The 15,591-nt window shown below is 49.7% G+C and overlaps 1 protein-coding gene across 15 annotated transcripts in view; it reads right to left on the bottom strand.

Annotated features, from left to right (window-relative positions):
* Window positions 1-15,591, bottom strand: part of BCORL1 (BCL6 corepressor like 1) — a 1,042,621-nt gene that overhangs the window by 152,959 nt on the left and 874,071 nt on the right. The window lies entirely within an intron of this gene.

The raw sequence follows: 15,591 nt of genomic DNA, 5'->3' as shown, positions 1-15,591 counted from the left end.
TTACGGCACCGCTGCACTACAGAGCGCTCCAGTGGTTGAAAGCAATGCATCTCAGGATGGGCTTGTCTTATGACCAGGAGGTCAGCTTTTCGGCAGAAGCGCTGATGGAAATCCGCTGGTGACTAAATAATAGGCGACCCAAGAACAGCAGGGCCATCTTCAGATCGAACCCGGATTTGACCATAGAATCCGATGCGAGTCGCCACGGTTGGGGTGCCCGGTGCAGGGAGGTTACCACCGGAGGACTATGGTCAAACAAGGAAGGGGCTCTTCACATCAATTGTCTAGAGCTGCTTGCAGGGTCATTTGCAATTCGGAGCCGGGCAGCCAATGGGGTTTCTTGTTCCATCCTCTTGTAGATGACAATGTGTCGGCAGTTCAATAGATAAATTACCTAGGAGGCACTCACTCTAAGGGACTGGCAGATCTGGCCAGGGAATTTTGGAACCATTGTCTGACAAACAAGATCTTGGTTACGGCGGAGTATCTCCCAGGTCGACTAAATCAGACAGCGGATTGGAATTCTCGTCATCTGAGAGATTCCAGCATATGGAAGCTGGGCCCAGTTCTGTTTCAGATGATTATGTTCAAATGGGGTCCATGTCAAGTGGACCTCTTTGCCTCCCAGCACAACCACCAACTGCCCCGGTTCTTCAGCTGGCATCCGGATCTGTTGGAAGAAGCAACAGATGCCTTTCTCAAGGACTGGAGCCACTTTGGGGGGTATGCGTTCTCATCATTCTCGATGATTGTCAGACTCACGGTGTTGGTCAGGTGTCAAGGAGCAAAGGTGATCCTGGTGACACCTCTAAGGAAGTCACAAGTCTGGAATCCTGTTCTTCTGGAACTTTCTATGGCTTTTCCAATCCCACTTCCCCAGACTCCTCCACTTCTGACGGACGATCACAGCCGCTTGCGGAGTTGGTTCTGGATGGCAATCTCCGTCTAATGGTTTTTGGACAATTACAGGGAACGCTGTACCGCCTAATCAATGCTTGAAGTTCTGCCATTTCAGCAGGTCATTTACCATTCCACGAGGTACCAGCTGGGGAACAGGTTGAGAGGTATTCGGTTGTCCACTCCCCCTGAACCAGGTTATTCTTCCTTATGGGATGTCAATGTGGTTCTGCGTTTGTTATTGTCATGGCAAGATAATAAATATCTGTCACGAAGGGAGCTACCTGCTAAACTGGCGATTTTTTAGAGTTTGATTTCCTGTAGACAGGTGTCAGATGTATGAGCACTGGATATAATGGCACACATTTTCACTGCAGAGGGAGTTATGTTTTCTATATCCAGGAGATCCAAAACTAATTCCAGAGTAATGCACTATCCAACTTTCCCGTCTCAACCCAAATTGTGCATGTTCAGGTGTCTCCAGGCTAAGAGTCCATGACTAAAGAGTATCGCCCTCTGGGGACAAAGCAACTACTCATAGCCAGTAAGAAGCTGTTCAAACTGGTTTCAGAAGCTACTATCGCAAGATGGGTGAAGTGGATATTAATGGAGGCGGCAACGGACAACTCCTCCTTTGGTGCACATTCGAAGGTGGGGGCGGGGGTGGGGGGGGATCGTGGGTGGACTACGATGGCCTCAAAAGCTTTTTCTTTTGTAGGACGATTGCAAGATATCCTCAGAGCAGAGGATTGGTCTTCACACTCTACGTCTAATCTGTTGCGGGGTTAATGCTAGCCCAGGGAACTCCGGGGGTGCCGGAACAGGTTTGAGTTTGGCTGATGGCAGCAGAGTTGGGTCCTTCAAGAGCCAAATGCATACCTTCTCCCTGGGGCAGGGGTGATGAGACCGGGGAAAAAATGTGCTTGGACTTCTTGTGTCATGACTTTGTTTTCAACATCCTGGAAGGTCCAATGCATACCTTCTCCAAGGGGCAGGGGTGGCGAGACAGGGATAACAATTTGCTGGGACTTCTCGTGTCATGACTTCGTTTTCAACATCCTGGAAGGTGGTGACCTGGAACATGACCAGTACTTGAAGTGGGACTGTGACTTGGAACTGGTCCACTGCTGAAGCGTGTCTTCCCTCACTTTTTTTTTTTTACTCGGAATCTTTTTATTGTATTTCAAAAGGTCAAAACATACACATCACGGTGTCAGCGTTGGTGCAAAAAAAAAAAAAACGTTATGTAATGTCAGAGCAATACAGTAGCATACATCAAATCTACACAAACAGTTATGCATCAATAAAATATCAGATATGCACAAAATACAGTATGTCACAATGCAATAGCATGTATTAAATGCACAATAGGTTTTTTAGTAACACCTCAAAACTGATTGCTCTGGGTAAAACAGGGATGTGGAATTCCTATAACCCGACTCCCAGGACATATTGTTTGGGGTCAAGGGCAACAAGTTTTCATGTGTATTTTGTCCTTTGGACAAGTTGGCCAACCCCCTGTAGCACAAACCCTTTGGCTGCCACTTTGCAGTACCACATTATGGATTAGGGAAGGGCACGGTCTGCAGTTAAGGTTATATTTTTGTCCATATGTTAATGCTGTTCAAACTTGTACCTATGGTTAATTAATTGAAAGCCTTTATTATTAGGGTGAGTGCTCTAAGTAAATGTAAGCTTTGACTGCACTACTGACAGTGGTTCTAGTATAAAAACATGTACAATCGTTTTCAAAGTTTAGCAATATGAGGCTATGTATAATGCTCCAAGAATGCTCTCTGATTTGATGCAAATATTTGCAGAAGCTTGAAAGCAAGATTGATTGTTTGCTTTCAAAATAAAAAGTTCATTAAAAAATGAAAGCAGGAAAAAAAAACATTTCGCTAAACTACTGTAAAATTGCAGGTACCATTTATTTGCAGCATCATTTAGTAACATGTGTTGATGCATGCTAGTATTTCCCAAAAATATTCATAAAGGAAAACCAGTGTAACCAGTTTCATTAACCCCTTCAGCGCTGCGCGGATTCCCGCGCAGTGCTGAAGGATCTGAGCGCGGGCGGGGCCATGACGGAACGGTTCCGTCATAAGCACAGCCCAACCGACGTGCATGACGGAACCATTCCGTCACAAGCGTCGAAGGGGTTAAGATTATGGTTAACAAAAATAAACAAGCATTGGCAAAGCCAGTAGGTCTGAAACTGGTAGTCCGCTTTTTAGTTTTGTCAATGTGTGAATTGTTTTGGCATGGTTTTTGTAAAACCTTATTGGTGTGGGAGCTGCCGAGCCCTCACCATTATAACAAACATTGGCAAAAGCAAACATTGTTTTTGGCCTTAAAAAGCACACACTGCCACAGTAGTTACTGGCACTGAACAAAACTACTTTGTGTGCCAATGCGCTCCTTGTGAAAAGAGCAGAATGCGATCACTGTGAAGCCAGCCGATACAGAGAGAGAAAGATATTTAACAAACGCAAATGGTCATGGTCAACGCCAGAACAAATTTGGGGCCCATTTATTAAAGAACATCTCAAATGTGCACCCATGGTATATGTCCTTGCATTAAGTGCAGCTATAAGGCTTTCGTGAATTCCCAAGAATTTACAGAAGTAGGACAAGAAATAGTACTTAAAATATTTGTCAACTGAATTTTAGCATGAGCAAATATGCATGTGTAGATTTGCTTGTGCGAAAACCTGAGTGTTTGAAATTTCACCTTCCTCCAACCATTTTTTTCCCAACTCTGGAAGAAGGTTTACATCTGCCATTGTCAGAAGTACATTTCCAACATTTTTCAGTATGGGAAAAGATTAGAGAAGAGTTGTTGAAAACCTTTAAAACATGTAAGTTAGTAGGTTTGCCCAGACTCAAAAGGGCATTCTAACCCTGGAACTATTGCTTACCACGACCTCCAGTCCCAGTATGTAGATCTGCGGAAACGTGGCAACATAAAAGCATTTCAAATATTCAAACACTACTATGTTATGAGCCCTGGAATAATCAGAGAGGCTATATCAGAACTTTTATATAATGAGATTGCTGCCATAATTTTTCGCCGCACTACATGACACCATAGGGACAAGTGGATTTTGTTACAGGACAAGTAGATTTATGAAGCAACCTGCCCCATGGACAAGCCGATATTTTATTAAATTCCACACCCCTGGTAGAAACAAAACAAAGGAATAAGAGTCATTTACATATAAACTTAAAGGGATCGAAGCAAGTGGGTTAAGTACAAGTCGATGTACACTACAGGGAGGGTATTAGGAGGAGTAACAGTACCTTATGTAAGGAACGGGGGCCTGGTATTTGCCTCCTACTGGCCTGAACTAATACAGTGATATTGGGAGCACAGGCCAGCTTAAGTCTAAAAGCTGGAGCATCCGGAGTTTTACAGGGCTGAAGCAGGTAAATTCTATACACATAAGATAGCGAATTAGGGGCTTCCACAGGTGTTGGAACTTTGTCTCTGTCCTAGCTAGATTAGGTGATATCCGTATCATTGTTAGGATGTGTTAAACGTTGATGACTCAAGCAGATCTGTGACTGTGGGTGAGTGTCAGCGCTCCGTCCATCATCTCCTTGTGTTTGCTTTGTTCGCACTAAGTTGGGAGGGTATGCCCAGACGTGGGTCTCTTGCTCACTTTGCCATTGGATTCAAGCTAGCCTGGCTGATCTTACCCCAAAACTGGTCCCAGGATTCTTGTTTCCAGTTCAGGGAAGACCTGGCTAGGCGGTTTGAGCAGGACTGTTCCCATGAGGCATGAGACTCATTTGCATATAGCTGGGTCTGAACTGAGGTGGCGAAGTGAGCTAAAGAACGATGATGGATTCAACCCAGATCTGCGACTGGGGGTGAGTGTCTGAAAAGTTTCAGCACTCCGTCCATCATCTCCTTGTGTTTCCAAACATGACTGAAACATTGTTGTCCGTAAGTTGTCGCGCCACTAAAAGCACGTAGCTGATAAGCTTCCAGCCTGCATGCGTCATCACGGCACGGGTCGGTGGTCTAATGCCCAAAATTATTGTAAGATGAGAGGCAGGGAGCAGGTAGCCCACCATGTCTTTTATATGTCCCAGTATCTCGTCCCGATAAGTACTAATTACTTTGCATGACCACAAGATGTGGCAGAAGTCCCCTATGTTCTCCTTACAACGCCAGCAAAGAGGGGAAGTACAAGGGTAAATAGTGGCGAGACGGGCCGGTGTGCAATACCAGTGGAACATTAGTTTATACCCGGTTTCTCTGAGGGAGAGGTTGCGGTAGGTTTTAGGTATGTCTCGCCATAGTGTTTCCCATTGTTAGAGCGTGATTTCTTCCTGTGAAGTATTGTGCCATGTGGACTGATAGTCATAGGAGTGCAGTAGCGGTGAATGTTGAAGCGCATGATAAGTATTGAATATGAGGCCTCTCGAACCACTATAGGCTCAGACCAGCTTCTCGAAGGGAGTGCAGAGACGAATAGCTGTAGGGTAAACCAAGGGGTGTAGGGTCCAGTGCCGCAATTGGCAATATTGGAGCCACAAGGTCTTCGTTTGTTTATAGTCCGCTCGGCACTGGTCAAAGGATTTCATTACATCTCCCGCAAAGAGATCACAAAGCGTCCAACATTCTAATTCGCTCTATGGGCGGAATGAAAGGGGTGAGAGCGCTGGAGGGCTGTTCGAGTTCCGCGCAATTGGCGTGTTTGGAGAGGCAAAGGTGGTAAGACCTTTCTTAAGGCACATTTTGTCCTAGATTTCAAGGACCGTCCGGGTGGGGGTGGCAATGTAGGCCCTATGTGGCCGAGTATGCTTAGGCAGCTAAGCTGGTCTCACATGGGCAGGCATGCTACTGCTCGGTCCATATGGAACCAGTGCTTCTCACTCTCTCGGACCACCCACACCGAAATGTAATGCAGGTGGGCCGCCCAATAATACTCAAGAAGGTTAGGGCACGCCAAGCTTCCTCTGTCCAGGGGGAGAATCAACAGTTAATTAGCTACTCGGGTCCCTGGTCCATTTCATATGAAGGTTCAGATATCTCGTTGTAGACGTAGGATGTCGTACGGAGGGATCGACGCAGGCAGGGTCTGGAAGAGATGAAGGGCCCACGGGAGCACATTTTTACAACCTTCACCCGCCTCATCCAGGAGATGTGAACAGGCTTCCATCTTTGAAAGCCAGCCAGAATCGACCGGCGAAGATGAGGACAATTAGCGCGAGTCCAGGAGGAAAGCATAGGAGGGATGTTAAGGCCTAAGTACCTGATGGTGTCTTGGGACCACTGAAATGGCGCGAGGCGCTGCAGAGCTGGAAGAGCTGGGACAGTCAAGTTAAGCACGGATGACTTGGCCATGTTAGTGCGAAAGCCCAAGACTGCCTCATAGGCCTGTAAGCAGGCCACAGCGCTTGGGAGGGAGACTTCGGGCTGAGATAGTGTGGGAAGGAGATTATCTGCAAAGAGCCTGATCTTGTGGGTTTGGCTACCAAATGGAATGCCTTTCAACGTGTCCACGTCCCGGATTGCGATGACGAGGGGCTAGACCACCAGGGAAATTAGTAAGGGAGACAGTGGGCACATCTGACGTGTTCCTCGAAGGATGGTTACTGGCCTTGTGTGTTGTCCATTTACTCGTACAGTGGCTACCTGTGCCAAGTAAGAGGCCATTATTTTAGAGAGCAAACCCGCGGTCAGCCCAGTCTTTACTAGCACAGCACAGAAGAAGAACCAATTTACTCCATCAAAGTCCTTCTCCCCCCTCCAACGAGAAAAGGCATGCTGGAATATCATAACATTGCGAATTTTCAACAAGGTTGGCCACGTTGTCAGCGCTCTGCCTATGTCGAATAAAACCGACCTGATCCTGGTGGACAAGGCCCGGGAGATAGGGTTCGAGTCTCGAAGCCAAAGATTTTAGTAAATAATTTTGCGTCTGTGTTAAGTAAGGCAATGGGGCGATAGGAAGAGCACAAGGACAGGTCTTTGCCCGCCTTCGTTATAAGTGCATATCTGCAGAAGCCATCATGGACGTAAGGCATGTTTCCTGCGTGAAGAAACTAGGTGATCTTGTGAGTCGGGCGCAAACAGTCGATAAAAAAAAGCCAGGAGGCTGTCAGGCCCCAGAGTTCTACCCAGAGGTAGAGCCTTGACCGCTACCTGGAGTTCCTAGAGAGTAATCGGTTCATCAAGGAGAGCCACATGGCGTGGATTTAAGGGTTCCCATTCTCAGGCGTCTAGATCAGCTTCGATCTGCTCAGGGGGCAGATCGTCCCGGGAATATAGAGTTTAATAATTCTGAAACGTTTGAAGTTTGTCCTGTTCCGTTATTGCCCATCCCCCTTCTCCGGTTTGCAACTTGGCAATATGTGTCCTGGGCACGTGTCTGACAAAGTTTGCAAGCTTAAAGTCTGCCCACCTTGTTACCTCCTTCGTAATAACGTTGTTTCAGCGCCATTAATGCACTCTCTGCCTTCCCTGTTCTATGTGCGGAAAGTTGGCCATGCAACACAGCAAGCTGCTGTTTGGTGCGACGGGAGGGTGTGGCCTTATCCAAGCGATTTGTTTAATTTCCACTGTTAATTTAGAATCTATAAGTCTAGCCTCTCGTACCCGGCTATAGCGAAAGAGGTAATTGTACCTCAGATGGTCGCTTTAAAGCTGTCCTAAAGTGTGTGTAGGGGGTTCAGGAAGAGCATTTTGGGAGAAGTAGTCAGTGATGCCCTTGCTTATCTTAGCCACATCCACGGGGTACCGCAGAAGGGGAGAAGGCAAGGGTCAAGGCGGCGGGCTCTTCGTAAGCAAGGTGTTGCCTGCCCATGTCAACTCCAAGTGTACATGGTCCGAGATCGACATGTCTGAAAGCTCTACAGTGTCCAGGTGTCAGAGGAAGGAGTGCGTCACCATGGCATAGTCGATGCGGGAGTAGGAGGTATGCAAGTTTGAGTAAAAAGAGTAATCCCGCATGTCAGGGTGTTTATAACACCACTCATCTACTAAGCCCAGGTTTTTAATATCATGCTTGAGGTTAGAGGTCATGGCCCCGCACGCTGAAATGTGACACTGCTACAATATAGAACAGGGTCCCACATCGAATTGAAATCCCCACTTACAATAATTTGGCCTTCCACCTCTTTCAATTGTTACTGCATTATGCGTCTAAGGTAGGTGTCATGTGAGGTGTCTGGCGCAAATATGTTAAGCATGGTAAGTCTCCACTGCCTCTGGAGAAGATACAGTGCCAAGTATCGCCCCTCCCAATCTCATGCAACCTTGGCAACAGATGTGTAGAAGCCTGCTTTGCAGATACCCACCCTAGTGTTTTGGCGGTCGTAAATGCCCAATGTCGCCTGGGGTATCTCGGGTGTTCCACACGATGGCAATCAGCTCCCAGTAGGTGGGTACCCTGTAGGAGAATGACATCAGGGCCATGCTGTAGAATGTATCGCCAGATTTGTTTGCGTTTGTAAGCCTCGCATGGTCAGATATCAATTTAGTATTTGCAAGGGTAGACCTAAGGCCAGGCACGGTGGATGGAGTGCTCTACCTATGGTGAAGAGATAGCGAGGGAGGACTCATTGTGACTGTGTGAAAGGGGAATCCACTGTCGCCAAATTGTCCCAAGAGTGGGGCAGCCAAAGGAAAGCCCATGTGAGATCCGTCAAACTGGGGTTCGATTGAGGTAAGCCCCGAAAATGGAAGCAATATGACATGAACCCGCACCTCCACGTCCCACCTACTGTAAAGTTGGTTATCTGTGGGAAGTCTCATAGACAAGATGAATCGACCTGCTAGGGAAAACAGAACACAATTAATATAAACAAAGGACCAACAGGTTCCAACCGTGACTTTCACGGAGTGCGGAAGCCGCCACCCACCGCAGGAGTCACCCTCCAGGGGATCAAGTCGCCGGGGGATGGTCATCAGAGGAATAGCAGAGGAGAACACACAATTCTTTCAAGGCTACCGGAAAGAAGCAGAAAAGAACACAGGGCAACATCAATATATGCAGGCCGGTGAGGGAGAGCATGGTGTAGCGTTTATATTCAGAGGGAGCCAGTGGTGGAGCAAGAGGGAGAGGCACTGCCCCCTCAGGCCATGCAGGTGGTGGATGATGTCTCGCTTGGCTTCTTGTGAGGACGCTTCAGCCTGTCACTTGTCGGTACGCTGTGGTTTCACTGTGGTTCAGAGAGCCCAGAGATCTCAAGCAGCAGGGTCCCACACAGATTGAGGCATCTCGATCTTGGGGTTGACAGCAAGGCCCAGTAGCTGTTCTGCCTCTGTGAATTCTCAGCGAGCGGCACCTGGCCTTGCAGGTGAACAAAAGGGCAAAGGGGTCACTGGTAGCGAATCCCAGTCATGAAGTCACAGAGCTTGTCAGTGACATGCATAAATTCTCATATTTTTCACAGCGTGATACGAGAGATATCTTGGAAGAGTTTTTGTCCCCGAAACCCAAGTGCAGTTTTACCCCTAGACGCTTGCAGGCTCTTTCTCCATTAAGAAATGCACTCTGCTCAAGACATCTGTTACCACATCCGTGCGTCCAGAGGCTGAGGCCACCCAACGTGCCCTGTCGAGTGTCGGTGGCGAAGCATCGTCATCGTCTAGAATCGTCAGGAGGAGGTCAGCCATGAAGGACATAATGTTGTTGCCCGCCATGCCCTTGTGCAGCTCTCGGATGCGGATACTGTTACGGGGGCTTCTGTTTTCCTGGTTTGTAAACCGATATTCTGCTCTTCCAGTGCCATTACCCGCCGCCATAACATCTCTGGATCTTCCGATCTAGCGTCCACCGTACGCTCAAGGTCATCCACTCGTTTGCCTATATCAGAGACATCTTTCCGGAGGTCTCTTAGGCAGGATGTGAAGTTGTCTTTAAGGGAGCCACTGTTGGAGCGTATCTCTTGCAAGAAGCTGTCCATGTAACCCCGCGTGATAGGGGCTGTAGCCACAGGCTCCGTCCCCGAGGTTAAAGGGGGAGGCGACACCTTCTTTTCTGCTGTTCCAGCAATGGACTTAAGGGACACCACTGGATTGTCCTTACCGTTTTTGGAGCGTGGCATGACAAGCCAGGTCAAGATATGCAGGCCCACCTGTGGATTATCGTAGTGTCCCCACCAGAGGCGGTTTAGGCAGAGGCAGTAGATGGCAGCCAGGGGAAGGAGCAGGAGTGGGCAATTAGAGGATGCAGGAGCAAGGCTTCTTCCTACCAAGAGGGTGGGCAACGGCTGTTCAGGGTGGGAGACAGAAGAGGGCCAGGAACTCAAATATGGGCCCCCTGCACAATAATGGACCCTCCCATCCCACCACAATGCCCCTCCATCCACCCAGATGGGTGAGGGTGCTTCTCTGCAAGGCGCCCGAGAAGATGCAAGTCCACCGCCTCCTAGGGATGCAGGCATGCGTACGGACTCAAAGTCTCGTAGGTAGGGTTTCAGGGCCTGTCAGTCCAGGCGGCTGCTCAAACTTGCATAGCCCTCACATGGTCCCAGGGAGACATGATCAGGGGCAGACAACTGTGATTCCCAATGGAAGGTTGCCAGGGAGGGTGCCTTCCTCCTGCCCCAGCACCTGGCCAGAGGTGGATTCGCAGTAGCATGCGATGTAACCTCCAATTGCCACCACCAAGCAAAGGAATGACAGGCCTCAGATGTCTCCCCCGCCACACGCGAGGTGCGCCGCCCCTGTTGCCAATTCTCACCTCTTATTCTCCACATGGCATTGTGGGAGTGCGATGTCAGCATAGAGCGAACTGGTGTAGCCAGGCACGCCTGTCCGCGATGGCCCCAGGTCAGAGGATCCCACCAGGGTAGCGCTGTGCCCCAAAGCGTCGGGCTGCCGTGTAGCCTCACCAGACAGCTCGGATCCACGCAAAGATCGACAGTGGGGGGGGTGCGCTTGGCCTCCTCTCAGCTCCTCTAATCAGGATGGCCACACCAGCAAGCCGTACCCTGGGACAGGAGGCGGCGGCCTGGGCCAGGCGCGCTCACATAGCAGCCGTCGGCCGGGAGATTGGGCACTGAGGATCCCTCTGGGTGGTCGCCGCCTCCAGAAGCACTGCCCGGTTCTAGGGGCCAAAGAGCAACGATTCCATAGGTGGAGCTCAGCCGCACACTCCTGGGATGCCAGGCTGCAGCGTGGCGAATTCAGGGGCCCCGATCGAGCCTCCGGCAGCAGCTCCAGCACCACCCCACACCAGTGGTGAAAGAACGGCTGTCCCACCGTCCGGTGCAGCTCAGGAGCAGGTCGCTGGAACAAGTTTACTCGTTTGCAGTGGGTCAGGTGAAGTAAAGGTAGGCCGGGCAAAATGGTGGCATTTCCGCTCAGCTGCCACAGAGAGCCTCTGCTGTGCAGCGGTCTGCGTGGTCATCAAGGGAAAGACAGCCCCTCCACGGCTGAGGCGATAGAATAAGCCCCCCCCCCCACTGCTATAGAGCGACAACTCGGCTGCTCCGGTAATATTGATGGCTTTTGATGGGCCACGGGGTGCCAGAGAGCATGCAAAACACGTTCTACTCCATTCCCTCCCAGGCCACGCTCCCTCCTACGCTTTTAGTGCTCAGTGACATATAGCATTACCGCCTGCTCCCTGTGCCTAGACCCTAGACACAACAGACAGACATTGTGTGGCTAAATGACATACATCTGCTTCCTGCAGTCGAAGCAAAACCAAAGGGGATGATGGACGGAGTGTTGAACATTGCAAGCACTCACCCCCAGTCAACTGATCTGGGTTTAATCCAACACCATTCTTTAGCTCACTCCGCCACCCCAGTTCAGACATGGCCATATGCAAACCAGTCTGATCCTGTGCCTCATGGCACGATTTAAGGCCTGTGGTCTTTGGGGGTACATTTCTCTAGTACACTTCCTTTTTGTTGGGAGAAAACAATAGAGGCTTTGATAAAAAACAAACAAAGTAGGGAGCAGAGTTCTGGATCTGCATTGAAAAGCGGGAAAAGAAAGGACTCAACATGCAGAGGTTGGGCCTATACAAGTATCACCACTGTCATTTCCAAAGGTGGTGCGAGATGACAGCGAAGTTGAATAGTGCCGCTTGCTCGAGCAAATTCTATGAATAGTTCCAGATCCAGTCTTGTGCCTTGTGATATTCAAAAGGTGAGGAATGTGCTATTAGAAGTATCTATCAGAAGAAATATATGGAAACACATGACAATAAGAAATGCTTAGTCACTAGGACTATTCCAAGCACATCCGGCAACACATTTTATTCAATGAGATATAAATGACCCACATAGCCTATAAATCCAATTTATTATATTCAGCAGCTGGGGAACAACTCACTTCAACTAAGAAAATTCTCATATTCGTGCAGACGGCCATTCTGAAAGAGCATCTTCACATAGAGAGAAAACAAATCAGTATAGTTTCTTCCATTCCTACCTTAAAGGCAGCTCTACTAAAGCTAGTATAACAAAAGTACTTGCACTACAGCAATGCTAGGTGCAATGGGCCACAACTCATAATTCAAGAGGCAAAGTTCGAGAATGATCAGAACAAAAGAACAAGTTGCTTACCTTCGGTAACGATATATCTGTAAGAAACATTATTTAGTGATAGATTCCTTACCTTAGAATTACCCCTAGGTGTCAGACTGGATCCGCATCTGTCGTTGGCGTTGTGGTCGCCAAGATGATGTCGCAGCAGCTACTCAGATGCCCCCCTCACGCGCTGACGTCAGGTCTTTACATGACTTTACGCACCAGGAACGCAGAGCCATGCAAGATACTGACCACTGGTGCATTGAAAGCAGGGCCCTGAAAGGGATAACCTTAACCCTAGAAATCAGTTCTCAGAACGGGGAGGATGGGTGGGGCAGTAAGGAATCTATCACTAACTAATGTTTTACAGATATATCGTTACCGAAGGTAAGTAACTTGTTCATCTGAAAAAAAACACGTAGTGATAGATTCCTTACCTTAGAATAGATACCCCAGCAATACAAACTCCGGTGGTGGGTCTGCGAACCAAGATCACACCAAAAAGTCCCAGAGAACAGAACGGCCAAAGAAGCCGTCTCTCCGGACTTGGCTCTCCAGGCAATAATGCTTAGTAAAAGTGTGCAACGAGGCCCACGTAACTGCCTGACAGATGTCTTGTAAGGGGACACCACGTCCCAACGCCGTAGTGGCAGCCGTCGCCCTGGTGGAATGGGCGAGCAGCCCCACCGGAGGCTCCTTTTTAGCCAGAGAATAATAGGCCTTAATACACAAGACGATCCATCTGGAGAGAGTCCGCTTGTGTACGGCCCGACCTTTCTTGATGCCAACGTAGCCAACAAAGAGCTGGTCATCTACCCGGAACTGTAGTGTGCGATTCAGGTAAACTGAGAGCGCACGTTTTGGGTCCACACAGTGGAGCCTCTCTTCCTCTCTGGAAGGATGCGGAGGCGGATAGAAGGTGGGTAAAGTGATGGTCTGCGCGATGTGAAAGGCAGTGACAACCTTTGGCAGAAAGGATGGACGTGTTCTGAGCACAACCTTGTCTGGATGGACAGACAGAAAAGGAGGTTTACAAGAAAGAGCCTGGAGCTCACTCACTCTCCTGGCAGAGGTGATGGGAACCAGGAAAATAGTCTTCAAAGTTAACAGCCGAAGAGGACAGTTGTGAAGAGGCTCAAAGGGAGCACACATTAAATATGTGAGAACCAGGTTCAAGTCCCACTATGGCATTACGAAGGGAATAGGAGGGAAAAGAGGAGTAATGCCTTTGAGGAATCTATTTACAACAGGGAACATGAAAAGAGAGAGCTAATCAGGGAGCCTGAGAAAGGCCGAAATAGCAGAAAGGTAGCCCTTGATAGTGCCCAGAGCAGAGCCCTGCTGGGCCAAAGAAAGAACATTAGTACTTCTGAAAAGAGGGGCAGAAAGGGGATCCACAGCCTTTGCTGTGCGCCATGCCACAAATATGTTCCACCTGCAGGCGCATAGCAACTTAGTGGAAGGACGCCTGGCTGCCAGAATGACATCACAGACTTCAGGAGGCAAGTCAAAAGGAATCAACTGCTGCCGCTGAATCTCCACGCAAAGAGGTGGAGACTGGACAGGTTTGGTTGGTGGACCGTCCCCTGCTGCTGCGACAGAAGATCCTCCCGAAGAGGCAGTCGGATCGGGGGATCGATGGTCATACTGAGTAGCTCGGGATACCAAACTCTTCGAGCCCAGTCCGGTGCTACAAGAATGACTTGGGCCCGGTCGCACCTGATCTTCTTCAGCACTCTGGGAGAAGTGGTATAGGCGGAAAGGCGTACAACAGACCGCAACTCCACTCGCGACGAAAAGCGGCGCCTAGCGAATGCCGCCTTGGAAATTCCAACGCGCAGAACTGCTGACATTGTGCTTTCTCTTCGGTGGCGAATAGATCTAACCAAGGCTCTCTCCACTGTCGAAAGAGATCTTGCGCCACGTCCGAGTGAAGACACCATTCGCGATCCATCATGCCCTGCGACTGAGTTCATCCGCCCTGGCTTTGAGTGAACCTGCCAGGTGTTGAACCACCAGGGAAATGCCCTGATGTTCCACCCATGTTCAGAGGCGCAGAGCCTCCTGACACAGGGTCCACGACCTCACCACGCCCTGTTTTTGGCAGTACCACATGGCGGTGGTGTTGTCTGTGAACACTTGAACTACTCTCCCCTTGACAGAGAGAAGGAATGCCTTCTGTGCAAGTCGGATCGCCCAATGCTCCAGAAGATTGATATGGAGCCTGGACTCCGACGGAGACCAGAGGCCTCTGATCTCCACCTCTCCCAAGTGGCCTCCCCATCCCAGGAGGGATGCATCCGTCACCACTGTGTGCTCCGGTTGGGGAAGGGAGAGGTATCTGCCATTTACCCAATGCTGGTTTGTGAGCCACCACTGCAGCGGTTGTGCAGTGCCCTCCGAGATCTGGACGTAATCGGACAGGTTCCCCTGATGCTGCGCCCACTGGAACTTCAGGTCCCACTGCAGAGCCCGCAAATGCCATCTGGCATGAGTGACCAGCAGGATGCAGGGGGCCATGAGGGCCAGCAACCTCAGGGTCATCCTGATCGAAACCCAGGATAGAGGTTGAAAGATCGGAATCATAGCCTGAGTATTCTGGACTCGCCGTTCGGGAGGATAGGCCCGAAACTGGGCTGGCAAGACGGGAATGTGGAAATATGCCTTCTGCAGGTCCAAAGCTACCATCCAGTCTCCAGGATCAAGGGCAGACAAGACCTGAGCCAGAGTTAGCATTCTGAACTTCTCCTTCCGGAGGAAGCGATTGACGTCCCTGAGGCTAAAGATAGGACGCAAGCCCATGTCCATCTTGGACACCAGAAAGTAGTGGGAATAACAACCACGTCCTACTTCTGGCGCAGGAACGTGCTTGATGGCCCCCTTGGCCAAGAGGACCCCGACTTCCTGTTGAAGAAGCGCCAAATGATCCACCGACATGTGGTGGTGCTGGGTTGGCATGGCTGGAGGGGTAGTCTTGAAGGGCAGGGAGTAGCCCCTTTGGACTATTTGTAAAACCCACCTGTCCGAAGTGATGGTGCGCCAGTGGGGGAGGTGATGGCGAAACCTGCCGCCCACTGGCATTTGATGGGCCTGAAAACCGGACTAGGAAGGTTTTGGGGCAGTGGTGGCCAGAGTGGAAGTGGACTGACCTGCCCGCTGGCCCCTGACCGTCCTTAGGGGGTCCCAAGT

Source organism: Triturus cristatus, chromosome 5_2 (genome assembly GCF_964204655.1).
Source record: "Triturus cristatus chromosome 5_2, aTriCri1.1, whole genome shotgun sequence".
Classification (NCBI taxonomy): Eukaryota; Metazoa; Chordata; class Amphibia; order Caudata; family Salamandridae; genus Triturus; species Triturus cristatus.
This window is presented reverse-complemented; position numbering and strand designations above follow the sequence as displayed.